The 25884-nt window shown below is 41.9% G+C and overlaps 1 long non-coding RNA gene across 4 annotated transcripts; it reads left to right on the top strand.

The window, feature by feature from the left end:
- On the top strand, positions 1-24439 carry LOC126064713 (uncharacterized). 4 transcript variants are annotated; one of them, XR_007514608.1, is made up of 5 exons: positions 2945-2981; positions 4896-4997; positions 11324-11534; positions 12360-12455; positions 23976-24439. It is a non-coding gene; the product is annotated as an uncharacterized LOC126064713 (long non-coding RNA). The 4 variants fall into 4 exon arrangements; XR_007514609.1 differs by lacking the exons at positions 2945-2981; positions 4896-4997 and adding an exon at positions 1-55; XR_007514610.1 differs by lacking the exon at positions 2945-2981 and having other exon boundaries at positions 4707-4997; positions 12360-13610.
- Positions 24440-25884: the final 1445 nt, after the last annotated feature.

The following is a 25884-nucleotide window of genomic DNA, read 5'->3' on the forward strand; positions in this document are numbered from 1 at the left end:
CACACATCTAGGCTGAATGGGACTGTTCTGTTGAACCTGCGAAGTTTCTTGGCAGGTCTGTGTCACTTGTATTTCTAAAAATCAGAATGTTGTTTCTTCTACAATCTGCTATTATTTTAAGCATGGTTTAGAAAGAAAAATGCTGTCAAGTGAGCAGACCCAATGCCTATTACTTAACATTTTTATTCTATACTTATTGAAACATTTTTCTTGGACTTAGGCATTTTTGCTGGGTTTTGAGTGGGTTTTGCAACTATCTAAAAGCAAAACAAAACAAAACAAAACAAAAAACCAGGTGCTGTCAAGTTGATTCTGACTCATGGTGACCCATGTGTAAAGAGTAGAACTGTGCTCCACAGGATTTTCGATGGGTGAATTTTCGTAAGTATATCCCCAGGCCTTTCTTCCGAGGCACCTGTGGGTGGACTGGAACCTCCAACATTTTGGGTAGCAGCTGAGAGTGTTAACCATTTGTACCACGCAAGTACTTCGCTAGTGTTCTTACATTGGGTGTCTTATACATAACATCCTATTCCCCATAGATTTAAGAATTGTTTTTATTCCCCCCTCCCCCTTTTTTTCTCAGTTTTCTATATCTTTCGCCAATTCATTATCAAACTTTCTGACAGGACAAAAAATTTCCTCTCTCAGTATTTTTCAACTGAGATAGTCATTTGCCTTGAACATATTTTATTGATCAGCAGGTAATTTTTTTTTCCCCTGGGGACACTTTTCGTGGATTCGCCATAATCCTACTTCTGTTTGGATCGGTCACTTTCTAAGCCTGATAACTGAGTACCACCTTTGATTTCACTCCTATCTTCATCCAGGAGTCTCCCTTCTTCTCTCTCCTGTTTTGGATTCCTGGCTCTCTGAAGTGCATGTCTTCTTTATTTACTCTGTGATTTTGTTGGGGCACACCCTTTAGTAGCTTTTTGAAGAACAGTGACTTGAAGGAAAAGTTTTTGAGGTCTTACGTGTCTGAGAATGTCTTTATTTCCCCTGCACATTTTATTTAGTTTAACAGGATACAGAATTTTAAATTGAAAATAATTTTTCTTCAGTTTTTTTTTTGGACTGTTTTTCATTGTGTCCTAGTTTCTACTTTGAGGTAATTATGCTTCCCTTATCATTTATATGGGAGCTTGGTTTGCACTCATTGGCTGCTAACCTAAGGGTTGGTGATTTGAACCCACCCAGCAGCATTGAGAAAGAAAGCCCTGACAAACTACTTCTGTTAAGATTGTTGATGTTGTTAGGTGCTGTCAAGTCGATTCCAACTCATAGCGATCCCGTGTGACAGAGTAGAACTTCCCTATGTGGTTTTCTAGGCTGTAATCTTCAGAAGCAGACTGACAGGTCTTTCTCCAGAGAAAATGCTGAGTGGGTTCTAACTGGCAACATTTCAGTTAGCAGCCTTTTAAAACTGTAGCCCAGTAAACGCTATGGAGGAATTCTACTCTGTCATACATGAGGTAGCCATCAGTTGGAATGGACTTGAAAGCAATAGGTTTGGTCTTTAGTTTATCTTTTATATGTTGTTGGGGTTGAGGGATACTCAGGATGATATACTTCCTTTCTCTTACTTGAGTTCTGGGAGAAAAGTTGAGACTGATGAAGGAGGTCAGCTTTATTTCTAACAAGAATTGGATTGGAGGATGTGCTCATAAGTGCAGCACCAATACGCTTCCTAATACTGATTCTGGAGTGACACAGGTTTGTCCACTGTATAATGGGCAAAAGAGAGCTGTCTGTAGAAGGGGCCATTTTTCTGGTCTCAAAGAAATCAGTCAGGTAAGGATCATTCCACTTCCGGGGTAGGGGTGGTGTAGGATGGGGGACTGAAGGCCCAGGAGGAGTAATGTGAGGAGTGGGGCAGTTTGCTTCCTGACCTTATGTTTTCTTAATGACAGCTGTTAGAAACTTATTTTTATCTATGATATTTTGAAATATTACCAAGATTTACTTTTACATTTAATTTTTGTTTTCTCCTAGCCAAACACATATAACGTAAAATTTGCAATCTTAAGAATTTTAAGTGTTTATTTCAGTGACATTAATTACATTCCTGATGCTTTTCAACCATGACCACTATCCATTTCTAAATTTTTTACTTCACAGCAGACAGAAACTCAGTACCCCCATTAAGCAATTACTCCCTGTTCTCCCCTCCCTATTGTCCCTCGTAACCTCTAATCTACTTTCTGTCTCTCTGAATTTGACTATTACAGACATTGCACGTCAATAGAATCAGACAGTATCTGTCCTTTTGTGTCTGGTTTATTTCATTTGGCATCATGTTTTTAAGGTTCCTCCGTTTCACCTCATGTACCAGCATTCCTTTTCATGGCTGAATGATATTCCCTTTTATGCATGAACCACATTTTGTTAGTACATCCATCCATTGAGGGGCACTGGAGTTGTTTCCTCTTTTGGCTATTGTGAATAATGCTACAGTGAACCCTGGGGTACAAGTGTCTCTTTTGTGGATCTTTTTCTTTTATTGTACTGGCTACTCCATGCAACTTTACTATACGGAAACTCTTGTTCTTGGTTGTGGGACATTTTCAGGTATTGTTTATTTAACAATCCCTTCCCCTCCAATTCCTCTGAAGAATGTCTATTATTTAGATGTTTTAACTTTCTCATTTTCCAACTCTTTTTTATTCTGTTTTCCACATTGTCTTTAAGTGCATCTGTTGAAATTTTAAATTTTTTGCTAACAGAGATTTTATGTTCAAGATCACTTTCTTTTTCTATGTATGTTCAGTTTCATCACCTCACTCTTGCTTTTTGAATGCAACAACTACCTGGGTATATATTATTCACAGCTTTTTGGAAGTTTTCTTTTGTTTCCTGAATTGTCTCTATTTCCTTTTTGTCTTTCACGCTAAAAGATTTCCTCAAATGCCTGGAGATGCCGTCTCTCATTTGTTTCAGGAATCAAGCATCACTAAATCATGGCCGAATGCTCTGTGTGGGTGAGTGGGGTTTGCTGACCAGTTGGTTTAACTAGTGCGATTAGGTGGGAATGCACATTTTTGTTGGTAAACTCCAAATCTTAACATCAGTAGGTCTTTTCTCTTGGGGGATTGACCTTGTTTCCAGTGTTCTGGGCAACATCAAAAGGACTGTGGCCTGATGGTCTGCTCAGTGACCCTATTTCCAATCTCATAGCTCTCCTCTCTCCCTGATGTCTACCAGATTCCCTGAGTAGTAGTGGATGCCTTGTACATATCGATCTCCATCTTATGACAGGATGGGTAATGAGGTGAGGGTGGGAGGGTCTCCAGGAGGTTAGTTACTCTTTATAAATTCTTTTAAACAGTTTTTAGATTTTTTTATTTGCCCTGAACTTCAGGAATACTTGCCACCCTCTACTCATGATCTTTTCTAGGATCAATTTACTTGTTTCTTTTCTCACATGCCATATGCTTTGCAGGTCTTTACTTTCTGTCATCTAGGGTCTTGTCTTAGTTACCTAGTGCTGCCAGAAAAAAAAAAAAAAGACCACAAGTGAGTGGTTTTAATGAACAGAAATTTATTGTTTCACAGTTCGGGAGGCTCAAAGCCTGAATAATCATTAATGTACCAAAAGGAAGACTCTATGTTCAAACAATGTCACATTTATAGGTACAGGGACTAGGACTTCAGCATACCTCTTTTTGAGGTGTGGGGGCCACAAATCCTCAATAGGCCTGATAATAACCCAGGAAGCCTTTCCCATTGCTTCCCACTATAAGAAATTTTGTTACCTGTTGTTGTCTCTTCTAAAATTTCCTTCTTCTTTTGGGCTGATGACCTTTTTTATTCTTTGACTATCACTCTAGTGTGTCTCCTGCAGAGAGCTCAGATGATTCAAGAGCCAGTTTGACTTACTTTGCCATTGCTGTAGTCCATCTGATATTGAATAGTGCCTCCAAGTCCCAGTGGCTTGACATTTCATTGATTTATTTATGCTCACACTCTGGCCTGAGACAGTCATCTTGGGTGGGGCAGTCACTCTGGGCCCCAGTTTCTTTCTAACTAGTGGGTCCCAGAGGAGGTTTTAGGGGCCTGGCCCGGAAGTGGTATATGATTGCTGACATTTCTCTGGTCAGAATTTGTCACAGAGTAGGGGGCTTGGAAATGTATTTTAACTTTTTGCTATCATTGTATGAGTTCCTGGGTCTTCATTAATTTTTATTTCCTTCTTTCTTCTCTCTGTGCTTCATTTTGGATACTTTTATTGCTCTCAGTTCCAGTGAATTTTACCTTGAAGATATTGCATTTTTCCACTCTATAACAAACAACCCAAAGCCGAAGATATATAAGTGATGTGTTCAACTCTTTCCATTAGGTCCTCTGCGATGCCCTGTGATCCTCTGAACTATGATATAAACAAGAAATTATACCCTTCACCCTGTAACTGAAACAATACACAGTGACGAGAAAGGGTCAGGAAAATGGCATTTAACAAGAATAGAAGACACACATGATTTATTAAAATTCTGAAATCCTGCTGGGCAGGCAATGTGAAGGCCCCTACCTTGGGTGTCTGAATTTTTCTTTTATTACGCCCTGCTTCTGCTGTAGGGAGAATCTTCCTTGTTGTGATTGTTAAGGTTGTGTGTCAACTTGGCTGGGCCATGATTCACAGTGGTTTGGCAGTTATGATGCAGTTTGCAGTTGTTTAATGATATAATCACCTCCACGATGAGATCTGTTGTGAGTAGCCAATATGTCGAAAGGGAGTTTCCTTGGCCTGCTTCCAATATAGGAGGATTTTGTGATAAAGCTCGCTGGCTTTTGCTTATGCTGAATCTTCTAGCTGGCTCCGATTCATCTGACCTCTGGGCTTTGGGAATTGAGCTAGCAGTTTGTCTGCTGATCTTTGGATTTGTCATCGTCTGCAGTCTGGATCTTGGGTTTGCCAGCCCCTGCAGCTCCATGAGTCAGAAGACGCCTCCATACTGACCCACATCACAGACTTGGAAGTTTCCAGCCTCTCTAACCATGTGAGTCATTTCCTTGATAGAAATTTCTTTCTCTGTCTCTCTGTCTCTGTCTCTCTCTCTATATATATATATATGTGGGTTCTTCACTGATTTTGCTTCCCTAGAGAACTCAACCTAAGACAATTGTCTATCGTTATCCACATGTGATATACATATGTTAATTTTACATTCTAAAGAAGCATCAAAGATTTATTTCTATACTTATCAAACTTAAAAATTGAAGAGTATCTTTTTTATAATCTCAACAAAGCAACAATTCAGCATATTTATATTTCTCTGGCTGCCCTAACCTTTTCTGATCTTTATTAATTTAAAATGTGAATATAGACATAAACCAGTTAGCCAGCTGCTATTGAGTCAATTCTGACTCATGGGAACCCCATGTGTGTTGGAGTAGAACTGTGATCCATATTTTTTTTAATGGCTAAAATTTCAGAAATAGCTTGCCAGGGCTTTCTTTCAAGGTACCTCAGGTGGACTCAGACATCCAACCATTCAGGTAGCAGTGGAGGCCATTAACTGTTTATTCCATCCAGGGACTCCAAATATATATATAAGTTGTTGTTGTTGTTGTTAGATGCTTTCGAGTTGCTTTTGGCTCATAGTCAGTGTATGTACAACAGAAGGAAACACTGCCCAGCCCTGCACCATCCTCACAATGATTATGTTTGAGCCCATTGTTGCAGCCATTGTGTCAATCAGTCTTGTTGAGGGTCTTCTTCCTTCTCGTTAACCCTCTACTTTACCAAGCATGATGCCTTCTTCAGTGACTGGTGTTTGTTCATGTTACCAGGAGGGACGAGTTCCTGTAGAAACACATGGGTTAATGTAATTATATTATCATATTTACCAAATTGATTGTGCCTTTCAAGAATTGCCTTTGCCATTTGCATCCAATCGGATAGTAATGGCTATAAAATATCAGAACCATGGATAACACCATGAAAATAATCAATTGGGAGAAGTCTATCAAAAGTAGTCCTATTATTAAAATATGCTGTGGAGACAAGCACAGGCAGGAGCACGGAGAGCAGTTCAGAACCATCTCACCAAAGCCAACTAAAGTGGCACCCTGGACAGCAGCAGAAGGCCTCTTGGTGCAGATAGACAAAGGTAGTACAATCATCGTCTTGGGTGGTAAAAGTGGCACCGCCACTTTGTATTTTCTGGGTGTGAAGTAGTCTTACATAAGGGGGTTTACAGATTAAAAAAGAATTCTGGACTCCAGCCCCATGAACACATGCACCTTAAGGGCATGCACTATGTCTGTGTGTAAACTGAGTAGTATTCCATTCAGCACCCATCATGAGTGCCCCACCGAGAGGATCGGATGGGTCAAGAGTGTGGCTGGGAGAATTGGGAAAAAAAAGAAATGGTACTAAATTTCCCACCTCCTGGCATACGTGCCCTGTATAATCCCTTCCCCTTGAGTGTGGGCAGGACTTGTAAGTAAGATGGTGTGTTAGTTTCCTAACACTGCTATAATAGAAATGCCACAAGTGGGTGGCTTTAAAGAACAAAAATTAATTTTCTCTCAGCTCTGGAGGCTGAAAACCCAAATCAGGATCTTGACCACGCCAATTCCTTCCTTGTCAGTAGCCCTAGGCATTCCTTGGTTTCTTTACTTGTGGGCAGTCCTCACATGGAATCTGTCTTCCTTATGATGTTCTATAATGTTTCTGTGTCTATGATTCGTTTTATATTACTCAGGAGTGATTAGGTTTAGGACACACTCTACAGTGATATGATCTAATTAACACAACGAAGAAAACCTTATTCCCAAATAGTGTTACACCCCCAAGTACACAGGCTATTATTCCTTAACACTCCTTCGATTAGGTTATGTTACATGGAAAAGGTGAGGGAATAGTCACCCCTATGAAAACATTGGAAACTCTGGTGACGTAGTGGTACAGTGCTATGGCTGCTAACCAAAGGGTCGGCAGTTCAAATCTACCAGGCACTCTTTGGAAACTCTATGGGGCACTTCTACTCTGTCCTATAGGGTCGCTATGAGTTGGACTCGACTCGACTCAACAGCACTGGGTTTGGTTTTGGTATGATAACATTACATTACATAAGACTCTTTCTTAGTAAATTGGAGAGACAGAGTATTCTGTTGGCTTTGAAAAAGTCAGCTGCCATTTCGTGAGAGGGCCTGTGAGAGGACCACCTGGAAAGGAACTGTGGGGCCGCTAGGATCTAAGAGATACCCACAGCTAACAACTGAAAAAGCTCAATAGCCTCAGTCAGAACAAGGCCAGGGGCCGACTGTGGAACAGACCATCAATTGCTCATATACGAGTTCAAGCTGAAACTGAAGAAAATCAGAGCAAGTCCACGAGAGCCAAAATGTGACCTTCAGTATATCCCACCTGAATTTAGAGATCATCTCAAGAATATGTTTGACACATTGAACACTAGTGACCGAAAACCAGATGATTTGTGGAATAACATCAAGGACAATCATACATGAAGAAAGCAGGAAGTCACTGAAAAGACAGGAAAGAAAGAAAAGACCAAGTTGGATGTCAGAGGAGACTCTGAAACTTGCTCTTGAGCATTGAGCAGCTAAAGCAGAAGGAAGAATTGATGAAGTAAAAGAACTGAACAGAAGATTCCAAAGGGCCTCTCGAACGGACAAAGTAAAGTATTATAATGACATGTGCAAAGAGCTGGAGGTGGAAAACCAAAAGGGAAGAACACGCTCAGTGTTTCTCAAGTGGAAAGAACTTGAAGCACTTCCTAATGAAGGTCAAAGACCACAGCCTTCAGTATGGACTGCACCTCAACATAAAGAAAACAAAAATCCTCACAACTGGACCAATGAGCAACATCATGATAAATGGAGAAAAGATTAAAGTTGTCAAAGATTTCATTTTACTTGGATCCACAATCAACAGCCATGGAAGCAGCAGTCAAGAAATCAAAAGACGCATTGCATTGTGTAAATCTGCTGCAAAGGACCTCTTCGAAGTGTTGAAGAGCAAAGATGTCACCCTGATGACTAAGGTGCACCTGACCCAAGCCATGGTATTTTCAACCGCCTCATATGCATGTGAAAGCTGGACAATGAATGAGGAAGACCGAAGAAGAGTTGATGCCTTTGAATTGCGGGGTTAGTGAAGAATATTGAATATACCATGCACTGCCAAAAGAACGAAGAAATCTGTCTTGGAAGAAGTGCAGCCAGAATGCTCCTTAGAGGCAAGGATGGTGAGGCTGCGTCTTACATACTTTGGATGTGTTGTCAGGAGGGGTCGGTCCCTGGAGAAGGACATCATGCTTGGCAGAGTACAGGGTCAGCAGATTACTATTGTAACGATGGCGCAGGACCTGGCAGTGTTTCCTTCTGTTTTGCATAGGGTCACTATGAGTCAGAACTGACTTGACTGCACCTAACAAAAAAAAAACAACTGACGAGAATGAGGTTGTTTGTTAGCTGCAAGGGTATAAATTCTGCCAACAACTGAGGGAGTTTGGAAATGAATCTTTCCCCATTTGAGCCTCTGATGAGACCACAGCCTTCACTAATTCCTGTTTGCAGCCTGGTGAGACTTTGAGCAGATGAACCAGCTAAGCCTTCCTGAGGGTCCCGACCCATGGAAACCGGGAGAAGATAAATGTGTGTTGTTTTGGCTGCTAAGGTTTTGGCAATTGTTACACGGTGATAGATAACTAATACACAGGGAATGACGAACAATGGGCAGCACAATCAATAGATTTTGGAAGCCTGCCTCAGGGGGACAAGAAGAGCATCAATTTGGAACCTCTTTCCTTTCATCCTATTGTAGTTTCTTTTCTCATGGTCTCTCTGCCTCTGTTCTCTCAACGTTTCAAGATATTTTGCATACTTAGTAGTAAATTAACTTTCCTGAAGCAAGCATAAATCCGATTGGGACATTCGCATGTACAAAAACTATAATACCTCTCTATTTTCTGCAGAGTAAATATCTTCACAAATTCATTAGTCTGATTAAAAATACATAGTATTTGTGAATTATAACACATATACAAAAGAGTATACGTAATAAATGTACAAAGTCAAAAGAATAATTATAAATCTTTGAGTTTAAGAAGTAGAATCTTGACAGGAAGAGAAGATCCAGTGTAGCCCACTCTAAGCACATCTGATGCCTCTTTTCAGAGAGATAATTACTGTCTGGATTTTTCTGACAATCATTACCCACTTTACCCTTCCTTTTTTGTTTTTTTTTTTTAGATATTCCCCCATGTCACCACTACCACATTTAGGATAGCAAACATTTTCATCATCCCAGAAAGTTCCCTCATGCACCTTTGCAGTCAATCCTCACTTCCCAGCACCACACAAACATTGAACTGCTTTCTGTTACTATGGATAAATTTTGTCTGTTTTAGGATTTTGTAAAAGTGTAATTATACTCCATGCATTGTTTTCTCCTGTCTGATTGTTTTATCATTTAATGAGAAAGTTGAAATCTCCAAGTAATCTAATTGTGGATTTTTCTATTTTTTTGCCAATTTCCTATAAAATAGATTGCCGGCTATTGTTGTATGGATTCCTGAGTCTCTTTTCTTTTTTATTTTATTCTCTTTTCATTCCATACTTCATTTTGCATATTCTGTTTCTTTCTGCATGAGTGAATTTTGTACTTCAGATATTGCATTTTTCAGCTCTAGAAATTCTTTTGGCTTTTGCTTACATGTTTTATTTCTTGAATTATTATGTATATGATTTTCTAAAAATTCTTGCATTTATTTATAATAGTTAATTCCATCATCTCTTTCATTTCTGGACCTGTTCTCTTCACCAATTTTCTCCTTGTTATGGGCTGCATTTTCCTGCATCTATGCCTATCTAGTAATTTTTGACTGGGTGGTAGATATTGCGGATATTATGGTGTGTAGGCTTTGTTGATTGATTTTATGACTATTGAACTTTGTTTGGGCAAGCAGGTCTACCACTAAAGTGTGACCCTTCTGAGATGTCTACTGAACGCCTTGGGTATTAACAGTGGTCTTTACACTCTGTCCGGATCAAACTCCATTGTCTCCCAGATGTGTGTATGCCCTGGGGATTTTTCAACTTACAGATTCCTAGAGTACTTTTCCCAAATGTATAGAGTTACACTCTTTACATGTGCAGTTTAGTTTTCATTAACAGTCTCAATCACATCCATGTATATATTCCTGGAGCTTTTTTTTCCTGTGTTGTTCGCTCTTCTCCAGCGCTCTCTGCTACTAATTCCAACCATTTTGGACTCTAGAAATGACAATCTCTTGTCAGTTCAATGATACCACAGTGACCTGAAGGGTTTACTATAGAAGATCAATACCAGTGCCGGTTACTCCAAAGTGGTCATATGTGGAAGTCCCCACTTTTAGAATTTTTTCCCTATTATATATCCCCAAACAAATATATTTTAGTTTACTCTATTTTTTAACTTGATGTAAAGGGAATTATACTGCATATACTCTTTTGTGGCATGTTTCTTTTAATGCTATGTTTGTAAGAATCATCCATGCTAAGGTATTTATGTTTTGTTACTCATTCTCACTTCAGTTAAATTAATGTACATGCCACATTTTTTTTTTACTGTTTATAGAATTTTTAGTTTTTTTGTTTATTTGTTTTTACTGTTTATAGAATTTTTAGTGTTATCATCCATTTTTTGGTCATTATGAAGACTGTTGTATGAAGGTTCTTGTATGTGTCTTGTGGTGCATGTGTACATGAAATTCCTTAGAGTGTATACCTAGAAGTGAGTCCTTTATGGTCTGAATTTGTTCAACTATGTTAGAAAATATTAAATATAGCCATGATTTTACAAATTTAAAACACTACTAGCATTTCTAGGTGATCCATATTTTGTTACTATTTGGTATTTTCAAACTTTTAATTTTGTTTCTATATAGTGTGTCTGTAATCGTATCTGAGTAGGTGTAGTGGGCTACATTCAGGTGGCCCCCAAAATATCACATCCTAATCCCTGAAACCTGTAAATCTTATTTATAAAAAGAGTCTTTGAAGATCTGATTTTATTTCTTAATTTTTGTCATACACGTGCTTTTGGGTTGTTTCTAGGACTTTGCCATTATAAACAGAGGTACCTTAAACATTTATAAATGTGGCCAATTATATTTCCCAAATTTAGCAACAATTCACTCTCCCATGCCACAAGCTTTTAGGCAATGTGTCTGTGCCACTTCTCAGCATCCTTTATTTTGGGTGGGGCTTGGGATTGCTCTGATCAATGTAACAAGACAGAAGCAATGCTGTGCAATTTCCAGGTATAGCAATTCCTGCCTCTTGGAACACTAACACTTGGGCTTTTCCTACTCAGAACTCAGCTGTCATGCTGTGAGAAGCCCCAGCCCTATGAAGAGTCCACATGTAGACACTCCATTCAGTTATTCCAGCTGGACTCCCAGCTACCAACCTGTATCAACCACCAGCCTTTTGAGGGAACCACATTGGATCTTCCAGCCCATTTATTCCATCAGATGACTCCAGCTGCAGCCAAAATCTCACTACTACCACATGGGAAGCGTCAGGTGAGAATCCCAAGCTAAGCCAAGTCAAAACAATAGTGTATATATATTTTAAATCCACCAAGTTTGGAGTGGTTTGTTATGCAGTCAAAAATAACCAAAATAGAGATTTGTACCAAAAATGGAGTTTTAACCTACATGGATCTAGAATTCTGTTTCTGCCAACATTGGATCCTGATATAGTAGTTTTAATTACCTATGGGAGAGTGCTTCTACAGGGGACATAGCAATGGTTCCAAGAAACTGGAAGTAGAAACTCTCTCCTGAAAACTTTTGGCTCCTCATGTCAATAAACCAACAGGCAAAAAAAAAAAAAAAAAAATGAGGAGTTACTAATTGAGCCTGGCTAAACCAATTACCTAAGGAGGTAATTGGGTTGTGGCTACACAATGGGGCCAAAATAGAGTATGTCTGTAATTCTTTTCTTTTTTTCACCCTTTACTTCCTCTACTTCTCACATAAGATGCATTAGTAGAGATTTATCTTATGTCTCAGTATTTATGTTGTAGGATATCTGGGGTAGACTATTATTTATTAGTTTAGATTGTGTTGCCCAAAAAGGAATGTTGAAGTCCTAACCACAGTACGTTTGAATGTGATCTTTTTGGGAAGTAGAGTCTCTGAAGATGTTAACAGGCAACTTGAGGTCATACTGCCGTAAAGTGGGTCTATTATGGATTGAATTGTGTTACTCAAAAGTATGTGTTGTAAATCCTAATCCCTAAACTTGTGGTTACAATCTCATTTGGGAATAGGTTTTCTTTGTTATGTTAATGAGACAGTACTAGTGTAGGGTGTGTCATAAGCAATCTCTTTTGATATATAAAGGAGATTAAACAAGCAAGTGATCAAGCAGAGATGGGGGAAGATAGATGCCATACCACATGAAGATCACTAAGGAACCAAGGAATAGAACCTGAAGAGGTAAGAATTTTCCCCCAGAGCTGACAAATAGAGAGGGTCATCCCCTAGAGCCGGTGCCCTGAATTTGGACTTCTACCCTCCTAACTGTGAGAAAATAAATTTTCTGTTTGTTAAGGCCACTCACTTGCAGTATTTATGTGATAGCAGCAGTAGATAACTAAGACAGGGTCCTAATGCTATATGATTAATGTCCTATAAAAGACTGAAGACAGCCATGTGACATTGGAGGTGGAATTGGAGTTATTCAGTTGCAAGCCAAAGAATGCCTGAGGCCACTTGAAGTTGGGAGACATAAGACAGGGTCTTCCTCTACAGATGTCAGAGGGTATGGCCCTGCTGACACCCTGGGTTTAGACTCCTACCCTCCACACTATGAAACAATCAATTTCCATTCCTCTAAGTCAGCCACTTTGTGGTACTAGGAAACTCATCAAGGAGAGAAATAAACATCACTCAAGAAGAGCTAAAGTCATCAATCGACTTATCTCTTTATTTGGGAAGATGGTGAACATGTTTAAGTTGTATGTGGGATAGTTTCAACATGGTCGGTGGAAATAAGTTTGCTATTGCTTTTATCTGGAAGAAAAAAAGGTTTAAAGAGACATGTTTGGTTGTCAAGGAATGGACTGTGGTAGTTTTGGAGTATGTCAACTTAGCTAAGCTCTAACTACATTTCTTAGAATTTCCTTCTCTGAATGTGTGCTAAGATCAGGGTTGATCACAAAAGAAAGGTACTGAAGATTTGGAAGACAAAGATGAAGCTGTAGTCCTTGTTTGGGAGGAGGCAGGTATAGAGTTCCAGGTGTTGCTCATGTGTGTCATTGCTGATCAGCAGACTCAAGTTGTTGGCATAAACTAGCTCTTCTTCAGCTTCCGCCATGTCTCCTTCAACTCTTCTGTGTCCTAGGCCAGTGTACGTGTGTGGTGAAGGTCATCAACTTCTTCTAGAGGTGAAAGAATCTCAGGTTCCAAAAATTTTTCCATGAGTTTCAGTTTCCTTTATAAATGCCTGTTTGCTTTTGTTTTTCACTGCTTTCTGTCCAGTTTTCCTTCAAGTACCTGGCTTGATGACTTACAGAGACATTTGGTCCACACCAGATGCAGAAGCTAGAGCCGTCCATGGACGTTGTCACCAGCTCCCTTTCATGGTCCCTGGTCAGTGATTTTTCTCTCTTTCTGCAATGGTTCCTATGATGGTCAGTTTTATGTGCCACCTTGGATTGGCTACAGTCTCCAGTTGTTCAGTCTGTTGCTGTGAAGGTATGTTGCAGATGTGATTAAACTCCATCTTTGGTTGACTTTAGGGGAGACTGTTTTAGCTGGGTTCAGCAGACTGAATCATTTGGAGGGTCTTCAGATCAGAGCTGAGGATTCCTTGAAGAAGAAGAAATTCTGCCTGAGATAGGGAAGATATAGAGACTGATAGGGAAGAGACTGAGCCCCTAGGCAAGGAACCCTGCAACACCTGCAACTTACTTACAAAAATTATGTGCTTGGCTAATGACTTAAAAGCCCCATCCTGGAATGTGCGATAAGGAAAGAACAAACAGTGTACTCCCTTGTAAGATGCCTTTCAGAGGGACTGGCTGGATTTGGTCCCTGGAGCTTGTGCAGACATCCGCAAGGTGACCGACAGATGACCTTCACCTGATACAAGTACCTGTGACAGGAATTGAATTGGTACCGTGGGGAGGGACTGCTCAGGCAAGACACTCCATAATAAGTCCTGCCACCCAGTCCCAGGAGCCTTTGCTACAGGTTCTGTCTTGGATTCCAGATGCGTGTAACCTACTTAGTATGCACAGCCATTCTTAGAAATATCCGCCCCTTAAAAGAAACCTTCTAAATATTCATTACTCTATTATCCTCGCAAATCCATATAAGCCCTAGAAAAGCCTTTGTTCAGGGGAACAGAAGGTTGCGTTACTTGGTCCCTTTCTGTTCCCAGCTCACGAGTCTTCACTTTCTTTCTGCCACTAATAAACGTTTGTTTGCGTGGAACCTCGGAGCCTCTCCTGGTCATTCTTGGTCAGTAGAAGGCAAGAACTTAGGCAGGGCTTATTCCTGAACTGAGAAACCTTGCACTGTAACTTGCCTACACACAAGACTGGGCAAGTCTTTGTGCTGTTATATATAAGGTCACCATGAGTTGGAGCTGACTCAGTGGCAACTCACAACAACAATAGCAGCTTTGGATCATGACTTAGAGTTCCAGCATGTCTTTCTTGATGGCCTGCCCTACAGATTTCAAACATTCCTAGCCAGAGCTTAGAATTCCATAAGCTAATTCCTTGCAAGAAATCTCTTAATATGTTCCTCCTACTGGCTGTTTCTCTGTCTGGGCCCTGAGTGATCCAGTCTCCTTCACGCCTTTCCTTTCCCAGCTTTCCCAATTGTACAAAGTCTAACCCTTGACATAAATCTTTATTATTAACAGTGGTCCTGCTTTTCTGATACAATACCAAGTGATCCAAATGATCTGTTGTATGTGTTTTTCTGGTTTATAAATGCAAGGGATTCTTCTGAGTACACACTTAGGGGTGGAATTGCTTGGTCATATCGTATGTAGATATGTAAATGTTATGGATTGAATCTTGTCCTTCAAAAAGATACGTGGATATCCTAACCCCTGAATATGTGATTGTGGTCTTGCGTGGGAAAATAGAGTCTTTCTTTGAAGGTATTATCAGTGAAGTCATATAGGGGCAGGGTAGGTTATAGTTCTAACCTCTTCTGTATGGTGACTTATAAAAGGAGAGAACAGACATGGACAGAGAGTCATACATAGGGGAAAGACAAAGATCATGTGATGATGGAGGCAGATGTATCTATAAGCAGCAAAGGAAGATGAAGGATTCCTGGCAGCCCCCTGAAACTAGGTGAGTTCAAGAGAGCAGTTCATCTTTCAAAGCCCTCAGGGAAAAGTGACACAGTTGATACCCTGATTTGGGCTTCTAGTTTCCCGAAATGTGAGGAAATAGGTTTCTGTTCTTTAAAGCCACCCACTTTGTGATGTTTTGTTATGGCACCCTAGGAAATTACAACAGCAACATATGAAGAGAATACTACGGTGTTTTCCAAAGTGACTTTTTCAATTAACTTGGCAGAAATGGAGACCATGGGCATTTGGGCCACTTTCTCACACTTGTTCTTTCAAGTCCTGCTTGGGCCTGATCTCGTACATACCACTTTAATTTAATGATGGAGTGCTGCTGTGCACGTCCAACTTTATGACTCTGTGGGTCAGACAACACCCAGTTCATGATGGGTAGCTCAGGCCACATGGTAATTTAGTGTTCCATGTTTAAGCATTCAGTCTCTACTAAGCCCTAGTAACAAGCCAAAAGTTGTTTCTTAAAAGGAGAGTAATTATCTGCAGAGGATGTCAGGACTTTGGTCCGAAATTCTAAGGGTCTGTCCTTTGATTCATCAATAGGGGCCTGTCAAAGACTCCCAACAGCATCTCTATCTGCCACTGACACTTCAAGTACCATTAGACCAGTTGGATCATATGGCCCAATTGGCAGAGCAGCTTGCATGGCAGCCTGAACATGTTGCAGAGTCTTCTCTTGCTCTGGCTCCTGCTCAAAACTCTCAGCTTTTCATGTCACTTGTTAAATAGGCTGGAGTACCACACCCAAATGAGGAGTATGCTGCCTCCAAAATCCAAAGAGGCCCACTGGGCATGGTGCCTCCTTTTTTCTTGTGGGAGGAGCCAGAAGTAATAACTTATTCTTCACTTTGGAAGAATATCTCAATATACCCCTTACCACTGCACCCCTGAAATTTCAGTGATGTAAGGTGCCTCAATTTTTGTGGGATTAATTTCCCATCCTCTAGCATGCAAATGTTTTACCAGTAAGCCCAGAGTCATTGACACTTATTCCTCACTAGATCAGATCAGCATAATGTCATCAGTGTTATGGACCAGTGTAACATCTTGTGGAAGGGAAAGGTGATCTGGTTCCCTTCAGACTAAATTATGACTTAGGCCTGGAGAGTTGATGTAGTGCTGAGGCAGGCAACTGAAGGTGTATGACAGGCCTTGCCAGCCAAAGGCAAACTGCTTCTGATGGTCCTTCAAAACACGTATGGAGAAAAAGGCATTAGCCAGGGCAGTAGCTGCATACCAGGTACCGAGTGATGTATTAATTTGCTCAAGCAATGAAACTACATCTGGAACAGCAGCTGCAATTGGAGTCACCACCTGGTTGTTTTCGATTATTCACTGTCGTTCTCCAAAATCTATCTGTTTTTTGCACAGGCCAAATAGGTGAGTTGTATGGGGATGTGTTGGGAATCACCACCCCTGCATCCTTTAAATCCTTGATGGTGGTGGTAAGCTCTGCAATCCCTGTAGGAATGCGGAATTGCTTTTGGTTTACTATTTTCCTATGTAGGAGCAATTCTAATAGCTTCCACTTGACTTTTCCTACCATAATAGCCCTTGCCCCATTTGTCAGGGATCCAGTATGGGGGCTCTGACAGTTGCTGAGGGTATCTACTCCAATTATGCATTCTGGAACTGGGAAAATCACTATAGGATGGGATCGCGGACCCACTGGACCTCCTGTGAGATGGACATGAACTAAGACTCCATTATTAACCTGACCTCCACATGCACACACTTTGAGTGGTGGGCCACAGTGACACTTTGGGTCCCCTGGAATTAGTGTCAGTTCAGAGCCAGTATTCAGTAATACAAGAAAATTCTAATTATTTCCTTTTCCCCCAATGAGCAGTCCCTTTTAAAAGGCTATAGATCCCTTCAGGAAAAGCTGGGAGAAAAATTAACAGTGTGTTTTTTGGCAGTGTATTGGAGTCCTTCCTCAAGGGGACCGAGCCTCCCCTTCAATCAGTGGGTTGTGGGTCTTTAAATTCACTCAATTCTGGGAATTGGTTGAGGGGCCATGAATCTGGAGTTTCGAATTAGACTGCTGTTCACTTGACCTAGAATCCATCCACTTGTACAGATCAAGCAAACATTTACCAGATTTCCTATCTATTTCACTTTTAGGGACATCATGAGTAAGTAACCAATATCATAAGTCCATATGAGTCAGACTACTCTGATTACTGCTTTGACTCTTTTGTCCATTACGGCAACCACGCCCATCTTGTCTTTGTTGATTGAGTGCTGCCGCTTGGCCCCTTCCACCAATGGGTCCAACCAGCCCCATCGTAGTTAGGTGTCTTCATTCAGTCAGGACAGTTCCCACTGTGAAATCTGACTTACACAAATTAGCGATCACAGCAGTCTTCAAGGATGCTGGGCCTCCCTTCACAAATTTGTTCCTCACAGTTGTGGTAAAAGGTGTGTCCTCTGGGCACTCCATATGTGGGTCTGTGGGTCTAACCTGATAAATCCACTATAGCATGCCAATTTCCCTAAGCCTTTGGATACCTTCTTCTATAGTATACCAAGTCTGGTCTGGTACTTCAACTTGATTTAGTGTAGGCCACCACATAATCTATGCTTCAGCAACCCAATCGAATAAATTATTAAACCCTTTGCAAATTTCTTGAGCTGAAACATTGAATGAAGAATCTTTGCTTAGTGATCCCACATCTATAAACTCAGACTGATCCATCTTTATCTTCCTTTCATTATTATCCCACACCCTTACTAGCCATTCCGACACGTATTCCCCAGGTGTCTGTACATATTAGAAACATCAAGCAGTTCTTTTGGAGTATAGCATAAATACTTCCTCCTGGTTCACACTTTGTACTTCACCCTTTGGGGCTCACTGAGACTTAAGTCTAGTTATATGTCTAGAAGCCAAAAGTGGTGGGAAATGTTTTGAGGACGTTCAGCTTTGTCTTGTAAATCACCAGGCAATGACTCAGACAGTAATGCTTAAGATGCAGTGGGGTTAATCTCACTAGATGGAAGTGGATAGGCTAATGGTTTTACTGGACAGGCTGATTTAGCAGAGAAACATAATCTCTTCAGATGGGAGTGAGTGGGCAGGTGCTGTTGGCAGGAGCAGTTCAATGGAATTTAGGGACTCAGTGTCTCTAGCTTCCTGATTATCTGCCCATATGTCTCCACCCCAAGATTCAGGATCCCATTTCTTCTCAATAAATGCCCTCAACTTCAGACACCTATTGATGTTGGCAGTTGAGTTGGCATTGTAATTCAGCTAGAACCTGGGTTTGGTTTTGTGCAATTTCAGCTCTGTTACTATAAGAAATAGGCTTTCTTTCAAGGCAGTAGTGGAAACTTTAGGTCATTTATGCAGCACTTGAACTTTGTCTGTGAAGGCCTGAACTCATCTTTTTCTTTCACCAGTTTCTAACAAAAGTAGGTCAAATCACCCAGCTTCCTTATACTTCTCATCCTCCTTGTAGAAAAGTGTCACACACACAATTACCCAAATCCTAGAAGAGTGTCACACATGCAATTACTCAAATCCTAGAAAAGCATCACACATGCAATTACCCAAATCCTCACCTTTCATCAATATCTTATCTATTGGTGGTGATATTTTGCATATTTGAATTGTCATCTGATGCCATGGATTAGCAGTGCCCTTTTGGTACTAGAAGCAGAGTCATCAACATCTTTAAGACTAACCAGACTCGAGAACCAATTTAGAAAACTCATCCATACAATTTTGTTTCTCTCGAACCATTCTTGGTACCAAATGTTTTAGAGTAGGATCACTAGAGAAGCAAAAATAATACAGTATATATATGTATTAAAAAAAATAAAATAAAATATATTTTTTTATGTATACACACATACACAGATAGTGATTTATATTCAGGATATGGCTCACACGGTTGTAGGGCTAGGAGATCCCAAGTCCATGGGTTAGGATAGGGGCTTCTCCAGATCCATGTAGGGGATGGCAAACCCAAGATCAGCAGGTCAGGGAGCAGGGCTCTTGCTCACAAGCTGTGAAGATCGACAAATCCCAAGATTGGCAGGGAAGACCACAGGTAAGTTATTAGCTCAAGTCCCAAGAACCAGAAGTCAGATGAACAAAAGCCATATGCAGGATCCAGAATGAGCAAAAAGCCCCCAAGCCTTACCAGAATATCTACTTATACTCGGTTGCAGACCGCACACCGCTGAAAACCTTCTTTCAACTGGTTGGCTGCTCACAGCAGATTCCATCATGGGGGTGATCACCTATCAAATACCAACAGGGAAGTGATCACATTGTATGACTGTCAAACACTAGAACCATGGACTAGGCCTGTTGACACATAATCTTAACCATCACAACATTTTTCTGGTATTCTCTGTTTTCAGCCTTGATCCATCTGACATCAGCAATGATATCCCTGGTTCCATGTCCTCTTCTGAATCCAGCTTGAGTTCCTGGCCAGTCCGTGTCAATATACTGCTGCAGCCACTTTGGAATGATCTTCAGCAAAATTTCACTTGCCTTTGATATTAATGATATTGTTTAATAATTTCTGCATTTTGTTCCATCACCTTCCTTGGAAATAGGTGTAAATATGGATCTCTTCCAATTAGTGGGCTTTCTCCTTTTATGTACAGTAAAATTCGTGAAAGCCAGAACCTGTGTAAGGTAGAAACCTGTCATAGAAGGAAAGCTCAAATATTTTCCACTAAAACAAGTGATGGAAAAGTGGTAAGACTTCACTCTGTCAAAGGTGGAAACGTTTGGAGATCTAGAAAAACAAGGCAGTCCTTTCCAATTTCAGCTCTGTCAGGTTTCACTGTGTACCTCCCCTTAACTTGGTAGCTCTGGATATGTAGCCCTGGGTTTCATTATCTGACTCCTTTCGCCAGTAAGACTTCAGTGTTCTGCTTGAGCTCTGGTTGCACCAGGCTGCGTGGAGTGGAGAGTGTCTTCAGACAAATATTTAAAGGAAAGAATACTCTCCAGTGTGTGTCTGCCTTTGATCACACTCCATGCCTCCAAATAGTTATTCTAAAAATAGTTTTCCCAGAGTTTTTAACTCTTCTCTCAAAGGGTTAGTCTGATACAAGCTACTCCAGCCTTGTTGGAATTGGAACTACTTTCTCTAGTGTGGTTTTCCATTTTCATTTCCCTGATGACTACTGTGGTTCAGCATCTTTTTCATGGCTTTCTGGTTATCTTTTGTAAAATACCCATTCAATCCTCTGGCCCACTTCGCTATGGAATTGTTTTATCTTTCTAACTGATTTGCAGGAGTGCTTTATATATTCTGGATACATTTTAGTCAGGTATGTTTGTAGGTGAAAATTGTGAAAGACTTTGAAGTGGACCAAAAAATACTGGGTGTCTTCAGTGAAAAACAAGGACATTGTCTTTCACACCATTTCAGGTTATCTGATTCTGTGGGGGCTCAATGCCTGCCTTTCATTTCTTTGAGCTACTTCACAACTATATAGGTTGTAGATAATTGATAGCAATATAAATTCTCTTTGGTGGAGGGCCAATTGAATCTTCCCCTCCTTCCATGGAAAAAAAACAGATCATTTGTATTTATGAATTTATTTTAGCATTCCTGATTTAACTATGTAAGTATACGGATTTGAATTCTACTTTGGACTTGATGGAACATCTTATTTAACATGTTAAATACAATTTTTGAAATGTGTTCACCTATATGAGAATCAAGACTATACCCTTAACAAGAATTATCCTATAATGTAAATGTTTTATCCCTTGTGATCCTACCCAACCTCGGTGTCTAGCAGGTTTAGTCTTCTTTGGCCCAGAACAGGAGAACAGGATTTGATGAGCAGATTTGAGCTCGACCATATGCTTTCTCTATGAGTCTTCTTCAAGGACACTCCCTTGAGAAAGCCTTCTCTAACCCCAAGTAGTGGGTTCACTTCTTTCTGTTACATGACCTTACAGTCTCCCATATGTTCATTCATAGGACTTACCTCAATTGTACTTAAATGATTGTGGAACTATATACTTGATCCCTGCCTGTGTCTCCACACTCCAAATTTCTCGAAGGCAGAAGCCCTGTCTGTGTGCCTAATGCCTAGTGGCATCTGGTGCCAAGTTGCCATTTGGTAAATATTTGTTTAAGAAATAAATAGATGGTGTCTTCAGTGACATTCCTAGGGCTCCCTGTCCTCTGTGGGCTGGAGGGATCTCCTAGGGTCTGACTTTTAGTGGTTAGATTGAGTCCTGCCTTTCCTTTTCAGCAGGAATGAGATCAGGATGGTTTTCTGGAATCTTCTTAAAAGGCGGTGTGGGATAGTAGAAGGCATATGAACTTTAGAGTCCAAATACCTGAGTTCAAGTTCTTGCATCCTACCCAGAAGTAGGACGCTGAAGCCTCTTTAAAGTCTTCGTTTCTTCACCAGTAAAATTGAGACAGTGACTCATACTTCTTAGGGGGTATTATCAGCATGAAATGAAAGACGTTTCTCTGTTGTGGATTAAATTGTGTCCCCCAAAAGGATATGTCGAAGTCCTAACCTATGTACTTGTAATTGTGATTTTGTTTTAGAAAATAAGGTCTTTTATAAAATATATTGTCCATTAATTCTCACAGGAGAAAGGTGTGTCGTTGTCCTAATCCCTTCTGAAAGGTGTCTTATAAAAGGAAAGAAGTTACACAGGGACAGGGAGACAGAAGAAGGACAGGCAGATAAGGTAGCAAGCTCAGGATTGTCATGAGTTTCTCGCAGCCACTAGAAGCTAGGAGAGAGGCATAGAAGGAGCCCTTGGAGGCAATGGACATGATGAAGACTCTGCTTTGGACTTCCAGCCTTCAGAACTGTGAGACAAATTTCTATTCTTTGAGGCCACCCATTTTGTGATATTTTATGATAGCCCTAGGAGACTAAGACAGTCTTAGAAAACTCTGAAAAGTCAAAACACTGTGCAAACATCAGGCATGCTTATTATTACATTTTACTGCTTATATGAGTTGCTTCAAGTACTGGAGAAGAATTTTGACGATGCTTTTGCTAGGACATGCCCTGGAAACAAGCAACGCCCCAATGAAAAAGACTTGCAGCATAATAGCTTTATTTCTCTCCCATGTCTATGTCTCCTGCAGTTGTGTGTGACTCTGTGTGGCTCTAGTGTTGGTGCTTTCCTTGTTCTGGGATCCAGGCTGAAGGAGAAGTGCTTTCTGGAACATGCCTTTCTCAAGCAAGAGAAAGGATCAATGGTGGTGCCACACTTTGGAAATAGGGTGGGCCACCAAAGGCCAGTGTCAGTGGTGGCATGAGCATCTTCCTCTCAGAGGGATAGCATGCTCACAGCAACAGGGCGGCAGTGAATAGTGAGGAGCAGTACTGTGATTTACCATCAGGATGAGGATACAGCTGGAGAGCTCAGCACAGTCTGCCTGAGAGCCAATGTGTCTGCTAGGTCTTGTGCATTTTGTGCATCATGCCTTCCCAGGTCTGTCTTTGTATTCCCTGGTGCTGCTGGGCTCCTCTTGGTGTGGTCTTTTCTCACTTTCTATGTGGACAAGCTCTTACCTCCCCTCTGGTCTCTTTCCTCTGGCCTGAACATCTGCAGCCTGTATTTGAAAAGAGGTTCAGGGATGGCCTTATGTTAGGGAAGGTTACTTGCCTCCAGAAGTCCAGGTAAAGACTCACCTTTCCACATGCCAGTGGGGTGACATGGGTCATGTCACTGACCTTTGCCATCTGCTCAGCCGTGGCCACATCCATACCAGGGCCTGGGCTGGATCCTTGGATACAACATGAAGAAGGGGCTAGGATGTCAGTGTTCTTTTCTCTTCCTTTCCTGCCCATACTGAAGTTCTGCAAACTTAAAGGCACACTTTACATGAGGTCCTTGGACTTTGCACCATGGACATCCTGCATGGCCTTCGCATCCAGTGCAAGGACTGAGCCGGGGTCCCAAGTGCACTGTGAAGGTCAGAGAGTGGCAGCCTTTGCTTCATGCAGAGCTGCAGGGAAGGAGGTGCCCATGCTCAGCGTTCCAGGAAAGGTTTGAGGGCCAGGACCTTTTCCAGGTGGAGAACTCTCTGGACATCTGTCTTCTCTGCCTGTGTCTGGGTTAGCTTGTCCATGTTCTGGCCTCAACTTGGTGTCCAAGTGTGTGAATGGACTGATGGCAGCTTGGGAGCTCTCCCCACAGCTGGGATTGGGCTGGCGGGTGGTGTAGCCCCTTGTCTGCAAGGCCCCTCAGGCCAGAATCAAAGGGCACACCCCGAACCCTTTGCCTCTCACCCATAGCTGAACAACACGGAAGCCTTATAGTTTAAAGGGCCATAATTTGGCATCACTTACGGAGCACAGCCTGCTCCGTCTAAGGCCCCCTGAAGCTTGGCCCTGTGTCTAATGCAAGGACCCCCTGGTGGTGTTATGGGGTGAATTGTGTCCCCCCAAAAGTTATGTTGACTCTGTAAATGGGAGAGTTCTTATTGTTCTTTGCCATCATGTCAGCCCCCAACTCATGGTGAGCCCTTGTTCTATGGAACAAATCACTGCCTGGTCTTGCTCAACCCACATGACTAGTTGTGGATCAAGCCATTACAATCCATAGAGATTTCCTTGGTTGATTTTCAGAAGTAGTTCACCAGGTGTTTCTTCCTTGTCCATCTTAGCCTGGAAGCTCCACAGAAAGCTGTTCAGCATCCTAGCAACATTCAAGCCTCCACTAACAGATGGTGCATTGGTCAGGAATTGAATCCAGGTCTCCTGCATGGAAGGTGAGAATTCTACCACTGAACCACCAATACCCTCCCTCCCCCTGGAAAAAAAAATTATGTTGAAGTCTTAACCCTGTACCCATAAATGTGACCCTGTTTGTCATGTAATGAGGTATACTGAGTAGGGTGGGTCCTAAACCTAATCATTTCTGACTGATGTCTTATAAAAAGAGCAGGATAGACACAGAGACACACACAGGGTGAAGACAAACACCAAGGAATGCCAAGGAACTGCTGGGGCTATGAACAAGGATAGACCCCCTTCTCCCCTTAGAGCTGATACTCTGATTCTAGCCTCCAGAATTGTGAGACAATAAATTCTGGCTCTTTAAAGCCTCCCAGTTGTGATATTTCTCTTAAAGCAGTACTATGGAAGTAAGACAAGTGGCAAGGACCCAATTGTGCCAGTGCCATGGCCCCTGCTTCCCACCCACGGCCATTCTAGAAGTTGGGCCTAGACTCTCATAGCTGCCCCTCCTGGCTTCCCTGTCTTCAGAGCAGCTCCCATGCAGCACCAGCCAATGAGCCTGTCCATCCCCTTCCCTGCATAAAATTACCTGCATTTCCCTATAGCCTCCAGGACATGGGTCAGTAACTTAAAGGTGCTTTTTAACCCAGCTCTTCGATGACCCTTTGTTGGTCATCCCACCTAGTTCTGACCCCCTTCTAGCACAGCATGAAGCTTCTCCCTCAGTGATGGCGAAAGCTAGATGCCTCTCCTGTGCAGTCCCTTGGCCTCTGTGCCTGAAGACTCAGGTTCTTCCCTGCATAGCCTCCTCAAAGCTCCTGTAACCTCCTGGATCCATCCATCTTGGGTGCTGAGATCACTATTCCTGGCCCACTGTCCTCAACCTCCTGGGACCATGGAGGTCAGCTGGGGACCTTGACCCACACAGTGCTGTCCACTGTCCCTCCAGTGAGGGTGGAGGCTGTCCTCAGACCTCTTGTCCTGCCTACACCACAGAGCAAGTGAGCAGGCACATCTGATGCCTCCCTAGCTGCGAGGTGGAAGTCTGCCGGAGAAGAAAGGACACCGATGCTGGGGACACCAAAGGGACCCTGGCCAGTGTCCGGAGCTGAGTGTGTTCAGGGTGATTTGGGACTCATGGCTTGGCTCATCTCATTGCTGGGGCTGGCACTTGAAAGGCTCAAAGGGTGTCACCATAGAAAGACTACAACCATGACAAATCATACAGTTTAAGTCCATTTCATTGTAATTAAAAAACAAGAACAACACATTTACATGAATGAAAATCAAGGAAATTCAGAAAATTAAAAAGAGGTAAGAAGCTACAGAGCTGATAGATGTGGCATTTCTTTGGTATGGTTTGCTTCCATTTGCGTCATTCTTCTCCCCACCTTAAGATGTGGGCTCCGCACTCTGGTTCCTTTGTGGTGTGACTCTGCTGAGTATTTGCTGAAAGGGAAGATGGGAGACAGGGAGCCCAGAGAGGTGTCAAGGCTTGGCCCTGGGATCTCTGTGCAGTGCCTGCGGCCGGGCTGGCCTGGTTCCCCATCAGAGTCTTGTTGGCCAGGTGCTCACTCTGAGCATTCTCCTTGCTTCTATTCTCTTTGTCTTCGGCCACCTCTGTCCAGGGGCCCATGGAGGTGGCCTCCCATGGTACACCCTGACCACTTGGGGCACCAGAAACCAAGCCTCTCTCCAGGAGGCTGTCAAGCCACTTGCCCCTCAGGCCTGATGCCCTTCCTGATTGGCACAGATACCCACCCTCACCCAGGGGCCCTGCCCTTGCACCCTCCAGGCCCTTCAGTGTCCATGGTTATGGCCCAGGTCTTCTCAGGT

Source organism: Elephas maximus, chromosome 21 (assembly GCF_024166365.1).
Source record: "Elephas maximus indicus isolate mEleMax1 chromosome 21, mEleMax1 primary haplotype, whole genome shotgun sequence".
NCBI lineage: Eukaryota > Metazoa > Chordata > Mammalia > Proboscidea > Elephantidae > Elephas > Elephas maximus.